The 21,230-nt window shown below is 47.7% G+C and overlaps 1 protein-coding gene and 1 long non-coding RNA gene across 2 annotated transcripts in view; one reads left to right on the plus strand and one right to left on the minus strand.

The window, feature by feature from the left end:
- PACS1 (phosphofurin acidic cluster sorting protein 1) overlaps positions 1 to 21,230 on the plus strand; it is a 419,530-nt gene that overhangs the window by 220,747 nt on the left and 177,553 nt on the right. The gene's annotated exons all lie outside the window — the stretch shown is intronic.
- On the minus strand, positions 4,482 to 21,225 carry LOC115480477. Its single transcript, XR_003943831.1, has 3 exons — positions 21,215 to 21,225; positions 20,433 to 20,443; positions 4,482 to 4,607 (listed from the first exon to the last, which is right to left on the minus strand). It is a non-coding gene; the product is annotated as an uncharacterized LOC115480477 (long non-coding RNA).

Raw genomic sequence — 21,230 nt, forward strand, 5'->3', positions numbered from 1 at the left:
TGTTTGTATAGTGCAGACTCTGAGACAAGACAGAGAGTCCATGATTCTCATAGCCCCTACTGGCCAATGCAAGTCTGCTTCCTTCTTCTGTTGAACCTTCCTGTCAGAAGTTCAGTGAAACTGAAATGTTTTCCAACAGTGCAAGAGCATGGAACACCATTGCTTCCCGGCATCACGTCTCTAACTATCACAGCTTGGATATTAAGAAGTTGACTCTAGTTTCACTGGGCTTGCTTGATAGTGTTTCTTAGGTCTTGGTAACTTCTAGAAGAGCTTCAACTAGGAGGTCATACTGTTTTAAATGGAAGAGGTTTCCCTTCTGGTGTGATAACAGGGCTCTAGATCCTTTTGCTTGCCCAGCTCAAAATCTGCTTGCATACCGTCTACACTTCTCAGAGGAAGGCCTCGAGACCCAACTGTATTAGTGCAATAGGAGCTTATGATCAAATAAAAGGTAAACCCATCTCTGCACAGCCTTTGATTGTTTGATTTCTATGGGGTTTGCTTCTTTTAAGGCCTCTCATCTAGCCACCCACAGTGTCATGGGATCTCTAGTGTTATTTTTACTCAGCTGATGAAAGCTCAAGCCACTTGAAAGAATGAAAGATGCTGTGGACTGCTATGTGGAAGGCGACAAGGAAAAAGCAAACATGCTAAACAAATATTTCTGTGCTCGCAGAAGAAAATCCTGGAGAAGGACCATGATTGGCTGGCAAAAGATACATATGAGAATGGAGTGGATATCACACCATTCACGGAAAAAAAATGTTTATGAACAGCTGGAAAAATTGAAGGTGGACAAAGCCACAAGACTGGGCAGGATCCATCCCAGGATATTGAGGGAGTTTAGAGAGGTTTTGGTGGTTCCTTAAAGACTTGTTTAATAAATCCTATCCTTGTAGATAGGAGAGGTTCCTCGGGATTTGAGAATAGTGGATGTGGTCCCTCTTCACAAAAGTGGTGATAGAAGAAGTGGGAAACTACAGGCTGGTAAGCCTCACTTTGGTTACTGGAAAATTAATAGAAGTATTGCTGAAGGAAAGCATAGCGAATTTCCTGGAATCCAAGATCTAAGTCAACATGGTTTTGCCAAAGGTAAATCATGCCAAATGAATTAAATTTAATTCTTTGTTTGGGTGACCAGAGAGTTAGATTGAGGACGTGCGCTAGATATAATCTACTTGGATTTCAGCAAAGCCTTTGACACTGATCCTCATAGGAGGCTCTCGAATAAACTCGACAAGCTGAAGGACCCAAAGTGGTGAACTGAATTAGAGACTGGTTTACAGACTCCTGAGGATACTGATCAATGGAATTCACTTGGAGGAAGGAAAGACAAATAGTGGAGTGCCTCAAGGATCGGTGCTGGGGCTGATTCTGTTCAATGTATTTGTGAGCAACACTGGTGAAGGGTTAAAAGTTAAGACTTGCCTTTTTTTACAGATAATACCAAGATTTGTAATAGAGTGGTCACCTCAGAGGGAATGGAAAACATGAAAAAGGATCTACAAAAGTTAGAAGAAGGGAAAATTTAGGTTCTTACCTTGGTAATTTTCTTTCCTTTAGTCACAGCAGATGAATCCATTAACTGATGGGTTGTATCCGCCTACCAGCAGGTGGAGATAGAGAACACTGAAAAACCACAGTGATCCTTGGATGGCTAGCCCCATCTGCCTTCAGTATTAGAAATTTCCAAAGCAGAGTGAATCATAAAGGTAGAATAACATAAATTTTCCTCACAGCAAAGAAACACCCCAGAACAGGAGCAATAATCACACAAAGGAGGGACTATCTCAACCTCCTGTAATAAAACAGCATGTAGAAATCCTGAAAACTGGTTTCCAACTTCTCCCGATGAGATATATATCTGCATGAAAGAACTGAACAAAGTACAACAAAGTCAGCCAGGGAGGGATCATGGATTCATCTGCTGTGACTAAAGGAAAGAAAATTACCAAGGTAAGAACCTAATTTTCCCTTCTTTGTCATCAGCAGCAGATGAATCCATTAACTGATGGGATGTACAAAAGCACTCCCTACTTAGGGTGGGAACAGGCCACTCTGTGAGCAAGCACCTGTGCTCCAAAATGCGCGTCCTGCTTCGCTGCAACATCGAGCCTGTAATGCCGGACAAATAAGAGCTGAGAAGCCCAAGTAGCCGCACTACAGATCTCTTGAAGAGAGAGTGCTCCCGTTTCAGCCCACGAGGAGGAGATCGCTCTTCTGGAATGCGCCCTAAATGCTTCAGGCGGAGACCGCCCTGAAAGCAGATACGCCGAAAAAATGACTTCTTTGAGCCAACGGGCTATAGTGGCTTTAGATGCTGGACACCCGCGTCAAGGACCTGACAACAATACAAAAAGGTGATCAGAGGTCCTGAAGTCATTTGACATCTGTAGATAGTGCAACAGAGCCCTGCGGACATCCAAAAGATGTAATTGCCCAAAGGAATCCGGAAAATCTTCCCTAGAAAAAGAAGGAAGAAAAATGGGCTGGTTCAGGTGAAAGGCTGAAACCACCTTAGGCAGGAAGGAGGGCACTGTACGTACCGTTACTCCGGACACCGAGAATTGTAGAAAAGGGTCCTGACAGGACAGCACCTGAAGCTCAGACACACGTCTAGCCGATGTCATGGCCACCAAAAAGACTGTCTTGAGAGTAACATCCTTCTCCGAAGCTCGCTTAAGCGGCTCGAAAGGCGAATGCTGGAGAGCCTTCAACACCAGCCCCAGGTTCCAGGCCGGACAAGGCGACCGCACTGGAGGGCGGAGCCGCAGCACCCCTCTGAGAAATCGGGCAGTGTCTGGATGAGCGGCAAGGGATAAGCCCAAGACGTTCCCTCAAAAGCATGCCAATGCTGCCACTTGAACCCGCAGGGAATGGTGTTTGGGAGGCGGGGATAGTGCTGGGCAGACTTATACGGTCTGTGCCAGAGCCGGTGGTGGGAAGCGGGACTGGTGGTTGGGAGGCGGGAATAGTGCTGGACAGACTTGTACGGTCTGTGCCAGAGCCGGTGGTTGGGAGGCAGGGCTGGTGGTTGGGAGGTGAGGATAGTGCTGGGCAGACTTATACGGTCTGTGCCCTGAAGAGCACAGGTACAAATCAAAGTAGGGTATACACAAAAAGCAGCAAATATGAGTTATCTTGTTGGGCAGACTGGATGGACCGTGCAGGTCTTTTTCTGCCGTCATCTACTATGTTACTATGTTAAACCAGACCTTTTTGTAAGCCATCCTGCAAAAAGTCCAGCACCGGCGAGACTGTAGCCCACGTGGGTGTGATCGCCTTTGAAACTATACACAAAATATCTACAAAAGTAGTATAGTTTGCCTTAGCTATTATATAAAAAGTATAGTGCTATAGAAGAGAAAAGACAGAGGAGCAAAGGAATGGTATGGGAAATACTGATAATGGTAGCTGCGTGGATTTCCTCAGCAGCAGCTGTAGGACAGTGGACAGTAGAGATCCAGCGAGTTATATCAATAACTTTAAGAAAGTTTGGCAGGATGCAGCAACCAGGAAAGGAAATACAACTAGCATGACTGTCTTCAGTGTTGGGAGTGTAAGGCTACCTGAACACGGTGATAGCTGGGCAGAGGAGAGATAAGAGAAAGGGAAGGGACAGTTGGTGAGGTCAGAAAGAAAGTACAAAGGGAACAATCAGAAAAAATGCTCAGAGAGTGTTAGAAGCATCGTGACAAACGACAACACAGAATAACAAGAGTACTTACAAAATTACCACCAGGAAGCAGGCATAGTCTTACAGACAGCATGTACACGGCACGGAAGGGTGTTCAGTCAGGGGAGACAGTGTAAAAGTTACTGCATAGTTGGAAAGTAAGAAAAGGGGAAGTAGATATGACAGGATGTAACTTCTTAGGCAGAGACGAGCTGGGAGAAGAAACAATAACAGGTGGAACTAAATTTTAATAGATTAGAACCAAAGGAGAGAAAGTAAGTAATTGCAGGCACCGGTCTGAGAGAGAGAGCAAAGTGGAAAGAGATACAATGAACAGTGATCTGTCAGGAGTTAGAAGTTGACAGAGGAACAGAGATGGAGTGCATTTTGGTCAACTCAGATTCAATAACTCAATCCCCTCTTTGACCAAAATGAGTAAGAGAAAGAAAGAATAGAAATAGAAAACAAGCATGTTCAGCCAACATCGGGGTCACCAATGAATTAATTTGGGGTTTAATTGTCCCCTAGGCTCTGCCTGGTACTGCAGTTCAGCTGTCTAATACCCTGTTTCCCCGAAAATAAGACAGTGTCTTATATTAATTTTTGCTCCCAAAGATGCGCTAGGTCTTATTTTTAGGGGATGTCTTATTTTGGGGGAAACACGGTAACATGATTGGATTATTGCAGTTCTTTACTCCAAGGCTTACCTCAATATCAGCTGCAGAGGCTACAAGCTGTTCAAAATACTGTACTACAGTAAAATTGCAGCTTCTTAGAGAAAATGGCCACTGCAACTTTTAGCAGTAGCTTCCTAGAATTTCAGCAGCCTTTTTAATTTCACAGCAGCAGGACAAGAAGTCAGCATTAAGTAAATTAAGGGGAAGCCTTGATACAGCTTGGTGAAACATGAGTCGGCACAACAATCCCCCTACAACGAAAAAGAAGGAGACTGAGCAATACAGTGCACAGAATCTCCATTTACCTACCGTAAGATAAGTACAACATTCTAAGTAAGCTTAGTCCTTAGGGTTCCTAATACCCCCTTCTCCCCCTTCCCCCCATGTACCTTCTGTTGGGACACTCACCCAGTTTTAAAGATGTCAGGAGGCTGCCGACCGTCTGTGGGGAAGGGCAGCGGCAGCTCGACTTCAGCCTTTCCCTTCAATGTCCCGCCCTCGCGGAAACAGGAAATACCTCATCAGAGGAAGGCGGGACACTGACGGGAGAGACTGGACTCGAGCTGCCGCAGCGACTTAAAATAACAGCTGAGCTTTAAACGCAGGGCGGCGTGTCCGGAACGGAATGGAAGGTAATATGTCGGGAAGTTGAGGGCGAGCTCAGCCGGGGGGGCGGGAGGCGGAAGATACAATTTGGAGCTAGGTCTTACTTTCGGGGGAGGCCTTATATTTAGCAATTCAGCAAAACCTCTACTAGGTCTTATTTTCAGGGGATGTCTTATTTGCAGTGAAACAGGGTACCAGAGAGAACCTCGAGAAGGCTGATTGCATCCCAAAACTGACTCCATCACTGGATAGAATAGTGCACTTATTCTTTAACCAAACCAAGGGATTATTAACAGATATTAATAAAGAGAAGGAGAGATAGTATAGTTCTAAAGATTATAAGTTTATTCTTACTTACCCAAAGCTTATTACAGGATAGTTCTACATGAAATCACCTTTATTTCTGAGACACCACAGAATATACAAGTGGCATGTATAATCAATTGGTTATAGGAATGTAATATTCCAGCTGCAAACAGGTGCTATCTGGGTTTTAGTCTTATGTGATATATTTTATCACTCAAAGGATTACATGGGAAAGCAATTGGGTTTTTAGCCAGTTCTGGGGTGCTGCATTTGTTTCCCATGGAGAGAGAGTAGCCGTGGCCGCCCCTCTCTCTAACTTGAAGCAGGAAGTACCCTAACTTTTATATGTTCATGCAGGATACTGGTAATATGACAGTAAGCACATTTGATAGGATCTATGTTATGTCATGGTTAACACTGATTGGCTTATGCTAATGAGTAGCTTCAAATCTTAAACATGTTCTCATCCTTAGCTTGCTTAACCACAAGCTTTTGCAATTCCCTTGCACCTGGCTGTTCTGACCACAAACTTTTCCTTTCCCACCATGTTGCTAAACAATGTCACTCTGTCAGACTCCCATCCTTGTGATTTCCTGTTGTTCTCTGCAGTGCTCTAACACTGGAGGTTAAGTCAGAGTTACACAGGCTGCAAGCTTTTCTCTCATTTTGAAGCCTGAACCAAAGCTAAGCATGGGACCAAGGCTGATAGCTGTAGCACTATTATACAAAACACACCACGCCTCAAACTTGCGCCAGATCCGAGCATAAGCTGCGGAGGTGGACCGCTTGCGGGCCTGCAAGACAGTGGAAATGACCTTGTTAGAGTAGCCCTTGTCTCTCAATTGTGCCCTCTCAAGATCCAAGCCGTAAGACCAAATCAGCAGGGATCCTCCTTAGACATCGGACCTTGAACCAACAGGTTCGGCACCAGAGGCAAATGAAATGGAGCCTCCACCATCATCCAACGGAGATCTGCATACCATGGACGCCTTGGCCAGTCCGGAGCGATAAGAATCACCAATCCCCGGTGTAGTCGAATCCAAAGGAGGACTCGCCCTATCAAGGGCCAAGGAGGGAACACATACAGGAGGCCCGAGGGCCAGGGTTGAGCCAGTGCATCCAACCCCGCCGAGTGAGGATCTCTCCTTCTGCTGAAAAAGCGAGGGACTTTGGCGTTTGCACTTGACGCCATAAGATCCATTCCGGGTGTCCCCCATTTGGCACAAATCTGAAGAAAAACTTATTTTGCCAGTTCCCATTCCGCCGAGTCGATTTGATGCCTGCTGAGAAAATCGGCTTGCACGTTGCTCTGACCTGCTATGTGAGCTGCTGACAGAAGCTGAAGGTGGAGCTCGGCCCAGTGGCAAACCTGAGCGGCCTCTGCAGCCAGGGCCCTGCACTGAGTGCCGCTATGACGATTTATGTAGGCCACCGCTGTTGTGTTGTCTGACAGGACCCGGACCGCAAGCCCCTTCAGAGTCTTTTGGAAGGCCATAAGAGCCTGGAATATCGCTCTCAGTTCTAAGCAATTGATGGACCACCCCACTTCCACAGTTGTCCATTGACCCTGAGCATAGCTTCCCTGGCAATGCGCTAGCCAGCCCAAAAGGCTGGCATCCGTTATCACCAGGCACCAAGAAGGAAGCACAAGCGGCATTCCTTGGTGCAGCATTTTTTTTTGTTACATTTGTACCCCGCACTTTCCCACTCATGGCAGGCTCAATGCGGCTTACATGGGGCAATGGAGGGTTAAGTGACTTGCCCAGAGTCACAAGAAGCTGCCTGTGCCTGAAGTGTGAATCAAACTCAGTTCCTCAGGACCAAAGTCCACCACCCTAACCACTAGGCCACTCCTCCGCTCCTGTCGGAGAGCCACCACTCCATACTGAGCTGGGCCGCAGGGAGCCACGTTAGTCTGCGTTGATATTCCTGGGAAATCGGAGACCATTGTTGAAGCAGGGCAATCTGCAGTGGCCTCATATGCGTTCTCGCCCATGGAACCACCTCCAAGATGGCAGTCATCGACCCCAGCAGCTGGACAAAGTCCCAAGCTTGCGGGCGAGGCATTCGCAGGAGCAGATGGGCCTGAGTCTGAAGCTTGCACCGCCTTTGGTCGGGGAGAAAGACAAACCCCGAGGCCATGTCGAACCTGACCCCCAAATACTCGAGAGACTGATAGGGGGTCAGGTGACTTTTAGATATATTGACCACTACTACTACTACTATTTAGCATTTCTATAGCGCTACAAGGCGTACGCAGCGCTGCACAAACATAGAAGAAAGACAGTCCCTGCTCAAAGAGCTTACAATCTAATAGACAAAAAAGTAAATAAAGTAAGCAAATCAAATCAATTAATGTGAATGGGAAGGAAGAGAGGAGGGTAGGTGGAGGCGAGTGGTTATGAGTCAAAAGCAATGTTAAAGAGGTGGGCTTTCAGTCTAGATTTAAAGGTGGCCAAGTATGGGGCAAGACCACCCAGCCTAGAGTCTGCAGGACTGTAACCACTCTGGCTGTGACAAGACGACTTTCGTCTGCCGAATCCGCTCTGATAAGCTAGTCATTGAGATAAGGGTGAACTCTGATACCCTCTCGCCTGAGACAGGCAGCTACCACTACCTTTACCTTGGAAAAGGTACGGGGAGCTGTGACTAGGCCGAAAGGCAAGGCCCGAAACTGGAAATGTTGTCCCAACACCGCAAACCGGAGAAACCGCTGATGCGGGGGCCAAATAGGAATACGCTTCTTTTAGGTCCAGAGACATGAGAAACTCTCCTGGCTATACCGCCGCAATGACGGAGCGCAGGGTTTCCATGCGAAAGTGTCGCACTCTTAGGGCCTCGTTGGCTCTTCGTAAGTCGAGGATTGGTCTGAAAGACCTGCCTTTTTGAGGCACCACAAAATAAATGGAATAGCAGCCACAGCCGTGTTCGGTGGGAGGCACCGGGATCACCGCTCCAAGATGCAGCAAGACTTGCAAGGTCTCTTCTACCGCCGCCCGTTTGATGGCAGTGCCGCATCGGGACTCCACAAACACGTCTCTCACCGGGGCACCGAATTCCAATCTGTAACCTTCTCTGATCAGGTCCAGGACCCACTGATCCGAGGTAATCTTGGTCCACTCCTCAAGAAAGAGGGAAAGCCGTCCTCCTACTGCAGGAATCAAGGAGTGGAATGGCGTCCCATCATTGTGGAAGACCCCCCTGAACTCCTGGCCGAGGCCCTGCCGCTGCGGAGCGTTTGTCCGAGCGAAAGGAGTTCCTCTGCTGAAAACGGGCACGTTGAGAAAACCCAGCAGAGCGCCCTGGGCGATAACCTATGAGCTTCTCGGAAGCGAGGTCTGAAAGAGGGGGGAAGCACAGGACCCTTGGAAGAAGGCCTCGGCCTATCCTCAGGTAACCACTGGGGCTTAAGAGTCCCCCAGGTCTTTAACAATCTTCTCCAATTCCTCTCCAAATAGCAGGAGGCCTCGAAAGGGTAACCTCACCAGCCGTTGCTTAGAGGCCATGTCAGCCACCCAATGCCACAGCCGAAGAAGGCGGCGGGCTGAAACTGCCACAGACATCTGCTTAGCTGAAGCTCTGACCAGATCATAAAGGGCATCAGCCAAAAATGACAGGGTCGACTCCATCCGCAGGGCAACCTCAGAGAGGGATCCCGCACCATCCGTGGGCTGTTCCACCGCCTGTTGTAACCAGGAAAGACAGGCCCGGGCTGCATAGGAACTGCAAATAGACGCCCTTAAGGCAAGGCCCGATATTTCAAAGGACCGCTTCAGCGCGGATTCTAGCCGCTGGTCCTGCATGTCTTTCAAAGCGACCCCTCCCTCTACTGAGAGGGTGGTCTTTTTAGTCACCACCGTGACCAACGAGTCCACTTTAGGCATCCCAAAAGGGGCCAAGTGCTCCTTGCTCAGAGGGTAAAGCTGACCCATAGCCCTGGCCACTTTCAAAGGCCCATCGGGGTCAGCCATTGAGCTGAAATAAGCTCCTGGATGGAGTCATGCACAGGAAAGGCCTGAGTAAGATTAACAGAGGAGGCCTCGCCCTCTGCTGGATCGTCAGTCGAGAGGGCCTGCAAGGCGTCAATAATGAGAGCTGGCAGCTCGTCGCGGTGGAAAATCCTAACCGCATTGGGAACATCCGAATCCAGTAGCAAACAGGCACCCTCCTCTGGATCATCCGTCCATGAGGGCCTGCCAGATCCCTCAGACTCCTCACAGCCTGACCACGGGGGGGGGGGGGGGGGATGTGCCACTTTCAGATGGGGAATTTACCCGTCTACGTTTAGCGTCCTTCCAACTCTCAGGGGAAGAAATAACATCTGTAGCCATCCCCAGGGCATCAACACCTGGAGGGGATCCAGAATGCAATGCAGTGTCAGACACCTGCAGCAGAGCTCTTTTCAGCATGAAGGTCTTATGCATTAGTAGCACAAACTCAGGGGAGAAAAACTCACTCTGTCCCTCCGCCCCCCCCCCCCCCTGAATTAGGAGAAACAGAGGTTGGAGCTCCTCTAGCAGCCTCTAAACGAGGCGTCCCCCTGCACTCAGACTCCTCTGCAACTGCGAGGGTCGAGACATGCGGCGCTTCCAAAATGGCGCCCGCTGCCAGTTCCATCGAGCGGGAAGAATCATCGCTACCCATGCTCGTACTAGCGCGAGCGTCTAAGGAGCACGTTTTACACAGCCCCACTGCTGACCTGCGTTTACCACAACGGGAGCAGTGCTTAACTCCTTCAGCAGCCATCGCCCAAAGGGTGGAAATATAGCAATAAAATGGCGGCTTCACGCCAAACTTACCCCACTCGGAACGCTGTCCGCGGGAACCTCCCCGGAGGAGCTGGGCACCACTCTTACCTCAGAAGACTGAGTCAATGAGCTCCGGTCAAGCTGCACAGAACCAGAATCTCCGGAGAAAGCCTCAGAAATAGCAGCGCTGTACAAGCGCACACTTTTATTTATTTATTTATTTATTTATTTTTAACGCTGTGAGGAAAGTTGGAGGTAGGCAGCAACTGAGGGACTCCGGGAGGAGGGGGAAATGGGTAAGGCAGGGAAAGGGCGAACCTATATGCCTTTAAAGTGGGCACCACCAGCCACAACACCCCTGCTCAACTGGCAAAGCACAGGAGCCACCCCAGGCAGAAATCCAGGAGCTGATCGAGCTACGTCCACACCTGCTGGGAGATAATACTGGAAGGCAGATGGGGCTAAGAGAAATACTGAAGGCAGATGGGCCTAGCCGTCCAAGGGTCACTGTGGTTTTTCAGTATTCTCTATCTCCACCTGCTGGTAGGCGGATACAACCCATCAGTTAATGGATTCATCTGCTGCTGATGACAAGGAATGGTCCAATGCAGTGGTGTGCTGGTAAATGTTTAACAGGCTCTCTCCCCGGTCTCCCTCTGCGCCCCCCCCCCCCCCCCCCAAATTGCAGAGCTGGCTATAGCCGGGGAGAGAGCCTGGGGAGGGGGGTGGCAATGCATTACTCCAGAAAAAAAAATTAAATGATCCCAGGTTCCAATCTAATTCATGTTTAATGTGCGATAAAATGCCATAAATAAGTAAATGTATTTATTTGTTGCATTTGTATCCCACATTTCCCACCTATTTGCAGACTCAATGTGGCTTACAATAATACATCCTAACAATCGTCAACCAAGAGTAGATAAAACCATTGGTTACATAAAGAACAAGTGTAACATAATGGATAAAATCAATTCAATAAATCAGAAAAGGGGGGTGGGATGGGGAAGGAACCCAGGCTCCCTAGATGTTCCCTGTGGTGAGGAGCCTGTATCCCTGGATTCCTCTCCTGTCCACTTAGCTCAGCTGGGTGGCTAGCTCTCCAAGGGGGCACAGGAGCTTCCTCACAAACTCAGATGCACAGGATGCCCATCACCATCTGCACCTTCAGATGCCTCTTCTGAAGTGCCAGCTGAACTGCTGCTACTGTTGAGTCTGAAAAAACAGGAGACAGGCTGCGCCTGGGCGAGTAACTGCGGTGTGGAGATGACCTTTGGAGAGGTGAGGGTGTCCGCAGGCTAGAGGACAGCCCCTGAAGGCTGAGCCTTGTGGTAGTGCTGTCTGATATATTAGTAGTCCTCTCAGAGGAGGTGAGCTGTATACTGCTGTCTGCATCCATGATAACAGCCTGTGCAATGTCTCTCAGGGTTTGCTGAAGCACCTCAAACTCTGTTCTCAAGCCTTCAATCTCATCTCCCTCTAGCACTGCCTGTTCCTTGACCTTCGTGGCTCCAGGCTTTCCAGCTTCTGGCTCAGAGCCTCTACGCTTCTCTCTTTTTCAGTGATCTGACTCTTTAAGCGTTCTACTGTTACCATCAGTTCTGTGACTCGAGCACCCAGCTCTGCGTTTTCCATGTCACATCTGACCTGCAGCTGGATCATCTGCTGCACTTTGTCTTCCACAGACACCGCACTGTTGCTCTCTGAAACTCGCAGATTACTGCTCACATATAGGCAGGAAGAATGGAGTGTGCGACATAACCGGGACATCTCATTCCGCACTTCAGACAGATCTCTTTCTGTCATAGTTTTCATCTTGCTGAAGTGTCGTCGAAAGCCCACAACTTGTCTCCAGAGGGTAAGCAGCCGGCCATGCTCATTACTGAAGTATGTATTGAAAGACTCCGCCTCCTGCCTCCTTTCTGCTTCCCGCTGTTCCAGTTCATCACGGGCCTTTGTCCAATCGGTGGTCAATTTGCGGATGTCCTCACTAAGTGCCTGGTTGGCAGTGTTGGCCTGATCCAGCTGCTCTCTCAGCATGGCATTAACCTGAGCAAGGCTGGCACTTCTCTGCTGCTCTAGGTGCCCAGCGCTCCCACCAGGTGCTGTGGAGGACTTGCAGCCCTTCTGCATTTCCTCACAGCTGTATCCGGGGTGACTCCAGTTCCACCTTGATCTTCCCAGGGCCTTCTCTCCAAGTGCACAGAGTTTCCAGGTGCTTTTTGGCTAGGATCAGGCGACCCTCAGGGGGAGGAATGCTGGCTTCGGCCTAACCCCTGGTAAGCCTTTCCTCAGCTGAGAGGTGCCCAGCTCTACCACCGGCTGCCTTTCAGGTGCTGTGGAGGACTTGCAGCTCATCTGCATATCCTTACAGCCTTCTCCGGGGTGACACCCAGGTCCACTCCGATCCACTCAGGGCCTCCGCTCTAGGTGCCGCGCGCCAGGGCATTTTTCTCTTTACATCTAATCTTCTTCCCAGTTGCTAAAGTACCTCAGTCGTTTATGGCCCCTATTCACATTCTCTTCCTAGCTCTGTCCCTTCCTAATATTTTCCCTCACCCCCTACCTCTCTCCGCTACAAGAACTCACTTCCCATCCATTGACTTCATCACCTCACCTTCTCTCCTACCCTCTTCCTCCCTCTTGGCTTTTAATCTCCGTCTCTTTCTTCCCTCCATTTTGCCTTCCCCATTCCACCTAAATACCTCTCGCCTTCGACGCCTTCGTGGCCACACCTCTCCTACTCTCCTCCGCTCTCTTTTACTCCTTCTCTTACTCTCAGCTGGTGACATCAATCCCAATCCTGGCCCTCACCAACTATTATCCAAACTCTACAGATCTCACCGTGACCTCTCTAACCTCATCTCTATTCCTCTACTCCCCTCCTCTTCTCTGCCCTTCTCTTGCGCCCTATGGAATGCCCGCTCTATCTGTAACAAACTCCCCTATATCCAGGACCTCTTTATCTCGCGTCACCTCCATCTGCTCGCCATAACAGAAACCTGGCTCAGCCCTGATGACTCTGCTTCAGTCGCAGCCCTGTGCCATGGCGGTTATCTATTTTCACATACTCCTCGCCCTGCTGGCCGTGGGGGTGGTGTTGGACTACTTCTCTCTCCCTCCTCCAGATTTCAATCCCTTCTTCCACCTCAATCTCACTGTTTTTCCTCCTTTGAAGTCCACTCTATCCGCCTTTTCTCTCCTCTGCCTCTTCGAATAGCGGTCATTTATCGTCCCCCTGATAAGTCCCTTTCATCCTTTCTCAGTGACTTTGACGCCTGGCTTGCCTTCTTCCATGATCCTTCCTCCCCCTCTCTCATCCTTGGTGACTTTAATATTCCTGCTAATGATCCTTCCAACTCTTATATTTCCAAGTTACTCGCTTTAACGTCGTCCTTTAATCTCCAACTATGCTCCACCTCCCCCACTCATCAAAATGGTCACTGTCTTGATCTCATCTTCTCCTCCAACTGTTCACCTTCTAGTTTCCTTGCCTCTGATCATCCCTCCTCTGATCACCATCTTATAACTTTCACACTTAAATCTCCTCCCTCCCAGTCCCGTCCTATCCTATCTAATTTATCTAGGAATCTTCACGATATTGACCCTTCATCTCTATCCTCCCATGTTTCAAACCTCCTCCCTCCCAGTCCCGTCCTATCCTATCTAATTTATCTAGGAATCTTCACGATATTGACCCTTCATCTCTATCCTCCCATGTTTCAAACCTCCTCTCTACTGTGGCACCATCCACGTCTGTCAACGAGGCTGTTTCTTCTTACAACAATACTCTATCCTCTGCCTTAGACACTCTTGCACCTTTGATGACCCGCCCTGTAAGGCGTACAAAACCCCAACCTACTATCCGCTACCTACGTTCCTGTACCCGCTCCGCCGAACGCCTCTGGCGGAAATCTCGGGCCCTTGCTGATTTCTTACACTTTAAGTTCATGCTGACCTCCTTCCAATCTGCTCTTTTACGTGCCAAACAGGATTATTATATCCAACTGACCAACTCTCTTGGCTCTAATCCTCAACTTCTCTTCACCACATTGAACTCTCTCCTCAAGGTGCCCCCTCCCCCAACTCCCCCTTCATTATCTCCTCAGACCCTTGCTGAATTCTTTCACAACAAGGTTCAAAAGATAAACCTTGCTTTCTCTACCTCACCACCTCTCCCTCCACTAGTCCGTTCCCCTCTCTCTCCTTCCCCTCATTCCCTTTCCTCCTTTCCTGAAGTTACTATTGAGGAAACTACACTTCTCCTTTCTTCCTCAAAATGTACCACCTGTTCCTCTGATCCCATTCCCACCCACCTTCTTAATGCCATCTCTCCTACTCTTATTCCTTTTATCTGTCACATTCTCAACCTCTCACTTTCCACTGCGACTGTCCCTGCTGCCTTTAAACATGCTGTGGTCACACCTCTCCTTAAGAAGCCTTCACTCGACCCTACTTGTCCCTCTAATTACCGACCCATCTCCCTCCTTCCTTTTCTCTCCAAATTACTTGAGCGCTGTTCACCGCCGCTGCCTTGATTTTCTCTCCTCACATGCTATTCTTGACCCACTACAATCTGTTTTTCGCCCTCTCCACTCAACCGAAACTGCGCTTACTAAAGTCTCCAATGACCTATTACTGGCTAAATCCAGAGGTCAATAATCCATCCTCATTCTTCTTGATCTTTCCGCTGCTTTTGACACTGTCGATCACAGCATACTTCTCGATACCCTGTCCTCACTTGGATTCCAGGGCTCTGTCCTTTCCTGGTTCTCTTCCTACCTCTCCCTCCGCACCTTTAGTGTTCACTCTGGTGGATCCTCTTCTACTTCTATCCCTCTGCCTGTTGGCGTACCTCAGGGTTCTGTTCTTGGTCCCCTCCTCTTTTCTATCTACACTTCTTCCCTTGGCTCATTAATCTCATCCCATGGCTTTTCCTACCATCTCTATGCTGATGACTCCCAAATCTACCTTTCTACCCCTGATATCTCACCTTGCATCCAAACCAAAGTTTCAGCGTGCTTGTCTGACATCGCTGTCTGGATGTCTCAACGCCACCTGAAATTAAATATGACAAAAACCGAGCTTCTCATTTTCCCCCCCAAACCCACCTCCCCGCTCCCCCCGTTTTCTATTTCTGTTGATGGCTCTCTCATTCTCCCTGTCTCCTCAGCTCGAAACCTTGGGGTCATCTTTGACTCTTCTCTCTCCTTCTCTGCTCATATCCAGCAGATTGCCAAGACCTGTCGTTTCTTTCTTTACAACATCCGTAAAATCCGCCCCTTTCTTTCCGAGCACTCTACCAAAACCCTCATCCACACCCTTGTCACCTCTCGTTTAGACTACTGCAATCTGCTTTTTGCTGGCCTCCCACTTAGTCACCTCTCCCCTCTCCAGTCGGTTCAAAACTCTGCTGCCCGTCTCATCTTCCGCCAGGGTCGCTTTACTCATACTACCCCTCTCCTCAAGACCCTTCACTGGCTCCCTATCCGTTTTCGCATCCTGTTCAAACTTCTTCTACTAACCTATAAATGTATTCACTCTGCTGCTCCCCAGTATCTCTCCACACTCGTCCTTCCCTACACCCCTTCCCGTGCACTCCGCTCCATGGATAAATCCTTCTTATCTGTTCCCTTCTCCACTACTGCCAACTCCAGACTTCGCGCCTTCTGTCTCGCTGCACCCTACGCCTGGAATAAACTTCCTGAGCCCCTACGTCTTGCCCCATCCTTGGCCACCTTTAAATCTAGACTGAAAGCCCACCTCTTTAACATTGCTTTTGACTCGTAACCACTCGCCTCCACCTACCCTCCTCTCTTCCTTCCCGTCCACATTAATTGATTTGATTTGCTTACTTTATTTATTTTTTGTCTATTAGATTGTAAGCTCTTTGAGCAGGGACTGTCTTTCTTCTATGTTTGTGCAGCGCTGCGTATGCCTTGTAGCGCTATAGAAATGCTAAATAGTAGTAGTAGTAGTAGTAGCTCCTCCTCTAAGCGGATAAGAGCACTCTCCGGGTCATTGCTCTGCTCCTCTTCCTGCCGCAAGCGGGAGTCCGTCAGATGCAGGTGACTAGAGAGTCGCTCCTGCTCCGGCTCTGTGGATCGCTCCAGTAGCTGCTGCTCTACCTCACCACACTTCTTCTTATACTGGAGAACCTTGGCCTGCAGTTTCTGCACAAGTTGTGCCTGCCGCTGCGGCCCCTCCTGGTATGCCTGCAGCTTGCGTTTGTATGCAGCCTGTTCCTCTTCGATTCTGCTGGGCCAGGGTCTTGTTCTCCAGGGATTCCCGCTCCCTTTCTTTATTCTCCAATCGCAAGCTCCGCTTCCAGCTGCAGCTCTGCCTCTGTGCTCATGGGGAGGGGACGTGCTGCTTCCCGACCTCTGCAGCAGCACAGCACCACAGCCTCCCCGTGTCCGCTCAATCCGCTCATCACACCGGCCACCGAGACTTACAAGGGCGGCCTCCAAGACTTGCAGAAGTCTCATGAGGCCACCTCTGGAAGTCTCAGCGGCCATTTTTAAAGCGCGAACCGAAGAATTTGAAGGACAGGTCGGTGAGGGATGGATCCGGAGGGAGGGAGGAGAGACTGCTCGCGGTTTTTAACAACCGGCTCGCAAGTCGGAAGAAAACAACAACCGGCTCTTGCGAGCCGGTGCGAGCCGGCTCCAGCACACCACTGGTCCAATGTTTGGCAGTTAAAATTTAATGCTAAGAATTGCAGAGTGATGCATTAGGGGAGTAGGAATCCAAGGGAGTCCTATTTCCTAGGAGGTGAGAGGCTGAGATGTATAGACAGGGAGAGAAACTTTGGGGTGATAGTGTCCGAGGATCTTAAAGTAACAAAACAGCGTGACAAGGCAATGACTGTAGCCAGAAGGATTCTAGGCTGCATTGTGAGAGGTTTAACCAGCAGTAGAAAGGAAGTGTTGATGCCTCTGTACAAGTTGTTGATGAGTGCTCACCTGGAATATTGTGTTCAGTTTTGGAGGCCGTATTTAGATAAAGATGTAAAAAGACTAGAAGCAGTCCAGAGGAAGGCGAAAAAAATAGTATTGGGCTTGCGCCAAAAGAAGTGTGAGAAGAGACTGGAAGACCTGAATATGTACAGTGGGGGAAATAAGTATTTGATCCCTTGCTGATTTTGTAAGTTTGCCCACTGACAAAGACATGAGCAGCCCATAATTGAAGGGTAGGTTATTGGTAACAGTGAGAGATAGCACATCACAAATTAAATCCGGAAAATCACATTGTGGAAAGTATATGAATTTATTTGCATTCTGCAGAGGGAAATAAGTATTTGATCCCCCACCAACCAGTAAGAGATCTGGCCCCTACAGACCAGGTAGATGCTCCAAATCAACTCGTTACCTGCATGACAGACAGCTGTCGGCAATGGTCACCTGTATGAAAGACACCTGTCCACAGACTCAGTGAATCAGTCAGACTCTAACCTCTACAAAATGGCCAAGAGCAAGGAGCTGTCTAAGGATGTCAGGGACAAGATCATACACCTGCACAAGGCTGGAATGGGCTACAAAACCATCAGTAAGACGCTGGGCGAGAAGGAGACAACTGTTGGTGCCATAGTAAGAAAATGGAAGAAGTACAAAATGACTGTCAATCGACAAAGATCTGGGGCTCCACGCAAAATCTCACCTCGTGGGGTATCCTTGATCATGAGGAAGGTTAGAAATCAGCCTACAACTACAAGGGGGGAACTTGTCAATGATCTCAAGGCAGCTGGGACCACTGTCACCACGAAAACCATTGGTAACACATTACGACATAACGGATTGCAATCCTGCAGTGCCCGCAAGGTCCCCCTGCTCCGGAAGGCACATGTGACGGCCCGTCTGAAGTTTGCCAGTGAACACCTGGATGATGCCGAGAGTGATTGGGAGAAGGTGCTGTGGTCAGATGAGACAAAATTGAGCTCTTTGGCATGAACTCAACTCGCCGTGTTTGGAGGAAGAGAAATGCTGCCTATGACCCAAAGAACACCGTCCCCACTGTCAAGCATGGAGGTGGAAATGTTATGTTTTGGGGGTGTTTCTCTGCTAAGGGCACAGGACTACTTCACCGCATCAATGGGAGAATGGATGGGGCCATGTACCGTACAATTCTGAGTGACAACCTCCTTCCCTCCGCCAGGGCCTTAAAAATGGGTCGTGGCTGGGTCTTCCAGCACGACAATGACCCAAAACATACAGCCAAGGCAACAAAGGAGTGGCTCAGGAAGAAGCACATTAGGGTCATGGAGTGGCCTAGCCAGTCACCAGACCTTAATCCCATTGAAAACTTATGGAGGGAGCTGAAGCTGCGAGTTGCCAAGCGACAGCCCAGAACTCTTAATGATTTAGAGATGATCTGCAAAGAGGAGTGGACCAAAATTCCTCCTGACATGTGTGCAAACCTCATCATCAACTACAGAAGACGTCTGACCGCTGTGCTTGCCAACAAGGGTTTTGCCACCAAGTATTAGGTCTTGTTTGCCAGAGGGATTAAATACTTATTTCCCTCTGCAGAATGCAAATAAATTCATATACTTTCCACAATGTGATTTTCCGGATTTAATTTGTGATGTGCTATCTCTCACTGTTACCAATAACCTACCCTTCAATTATGGGCTGCTCATGTCTTTGTCAGTGGGCAAACTTACAAAATCAGCAAGGGATCAAATACTTATTTCCCCCACTGTAAGGGACAGAGGAGATATAATACAGACATTTAAATACTTGAAAGGTATTAATATAGAAACAAATCTTTTTCTAGAGAAAGGGAAATGGTAAAACTAGAGGACATGAATTGAGGTTGTGGGGCGGTAGACAGGAGTAATTTCAGGAAATTCTTTTTTAAAACAGTGTATGGGTAGAGGATGAAATAATCACACATAATATAATTTAAATACAATCCTCAATTAGTTTGAAATCTGCATTAGACATCTGCTAATATATTAATTGTAGTGGATGGAAAAAGCCTCAAAGAGCTCCAGGAAAACTTCTTCAGAGTTAAAATCTCTTTATCACTGGCGAAAAAACCACTCCATGTATATAAGTGCAACAGTCTACATATGCAATGAAAATTTACAGCTTTCTAAATATAGACACAATCAAAATGCACTTATCTTGCCTCTTCCAGCTTAAACAGAAAAGTCCCCCGACCGATGTTGGCCAGCGTTTCGTGCTGCTGTCTCAGGGTCGAGACTTTTCATTCAAAGCACTATAATACTCCACGTGGAGTGGTTTTTTTGCCAGTGATGAAGTGTTTTTAGTTCTGAGGGGGTTTCTCTGGAGTTCTTTGAGGCTTTTTCCACTCACTATCAATATATTTAACAGATGTCTAATGCAGATTTCAATCTAATTGAGGATTATGTTTAAATTATATTTTGTAGGAAATTCTTTTTCACAGAGAGGGTGGTCAAAATCTGGAATGCCCTCCTGCGGGAGGTGGTAGAGACAAACTCTGTGACAGAATTCAAAATGGTGTGGGATAAACACAGAGCATCTCTAATTAGAAAATGGATGGTATAAAAAAAAGCCTAAGCCTGATATCTGCATGTGTGTGGATATGTCAAGTGACACTTAGTTGGAAACTCTGGCTGTGATGAACTAGGGCTGGTACCGGGCAGACTTGTACGGTCTGTGTCCTGTATATGGCAATCCTGTTTAGGATGGGCTGGAAAAGGCTTTGACATCAACTACAGTGCTGGGCAGATTTTTATGTTCTGTGTCCCACAGATCAGACAGGCTGAAGTGGACTTTGACAGCACTTCAGTAGTTGAAATGTAAGGACAAGGCAGGGCGGTCTATGTCCCAGAAATGCCAAAGAAAGACTATGATCAAGTATTTTACATCATTGTTATATCAATAATTCAAAACCCTTTCTCAATCAAAATATAAAGATTATAAAAATAAATTATGGTGACTCACTGGAAAAAATGGGAAAAACTGTCAAAAAATGCTGTTCCTAAATATCAAAATAATGTGAGCTCACATGGCATGAGTGTGCGCTCAATACCGATTGATCAAAATCTTTCATATGGTTAAACCAATAACCAATCAATGTCCAAATTTAAACCTCTTCATTCCACAGTGTCCCAAAGGAATATAAATTGTTGCTCCTTACATAATAATTATAAAGAAATATCATTCCCATCAGGGGTCTGCAACTGAAGTATGACAGTGAACCTTGGGTCTGAGAGCTCGTGACCTGCTGTGTGCCAATGATCCATGGTGCTTTCTGCTTGCCTGTTTAGACAACTGAGGTGCTCAGCTATCCTCTGTTTCACATTGCGATGTGTTTTTTTGTCCAGTTTATGCAAGTTATTTATTGTAACAAATGCCTTTGTTCATTGTTATAAAGTCTCTTGTCACCAGAGAATGCCACCTACCTTTGAACCCTCAGCTTGGAAGTCACAAATATGATTGCTTATATCCTGCTTGTCCATAAAGGAATTCTTCATGGACAGCAGGATAAATCAGCCATACAGTCTCTTCCAGCACCTCGTCACAGTTGAAGCTGTGTTTGTTACAAGCAAGTGAGACACATGAAGGAACAGTTGCACACACCCACAAAGCTTTCTAAGCTTTTGGGGCTCTAGGGAGGGCAGATGTGAGCCGACACAGTCATGGTAAAATGTCATCTGCATGTGACTGGTTTAATACAGTTATTTGCCTGTAGCAGGTGTTCTCTGAGAATAGTAGGCTACACCATCCAACAGAACCTGTGTGGGGCATTTTCTCCAGCACTTTTCAAGAGCTTTTCAGAATGCTTCACTACATTATTCACTAATATTTAACCATCTCTCTTACCTCACGTGCAACTTCCTTCAAATCAATCACCTCACTTTCTAATTCTTCCTACTTTTTTATTCATCTATATGTTACAACTTTGCCTTACCCTTCACTACCAATTATAATGTTCTAGTACATATTTTGTTGTCATTGCAAGTAGTATACCATGCCATACTTTGTATTGTTGTTTGAATATTTTTACTGCTCTAATTGCCTCCTGCTCATGTTTGATCTATTCTTACTGTACACCGCCTTGAGTGAATTCCTTCAAAAAGGCGGCAAATAAATAAATAAAATACACATGTGCACCTGTTGATGCTGTTGCACAGGATGCCCTCAGTACATTTCAAGCTTTAGTGATGATCTCTATCCTGATGTCCTCAGAGAACACCTGCTACACATAACTTGTGTTTGAGGGACA

This window comes from Microcaecilia unicolor, chromosome 11 (genome assembly GCF_901765095.1).
Source record: "Microcaecilia unicolor chromosome 11, aMicUni1.1, whole genome shotgun sequence".
Lineage (NCBI taxonomy): Eukaryota > Metazoa > Chordata > Amphibia > Gymnophiona > Siphonopidae > Microcaecilia > Microcaecilia unicolor.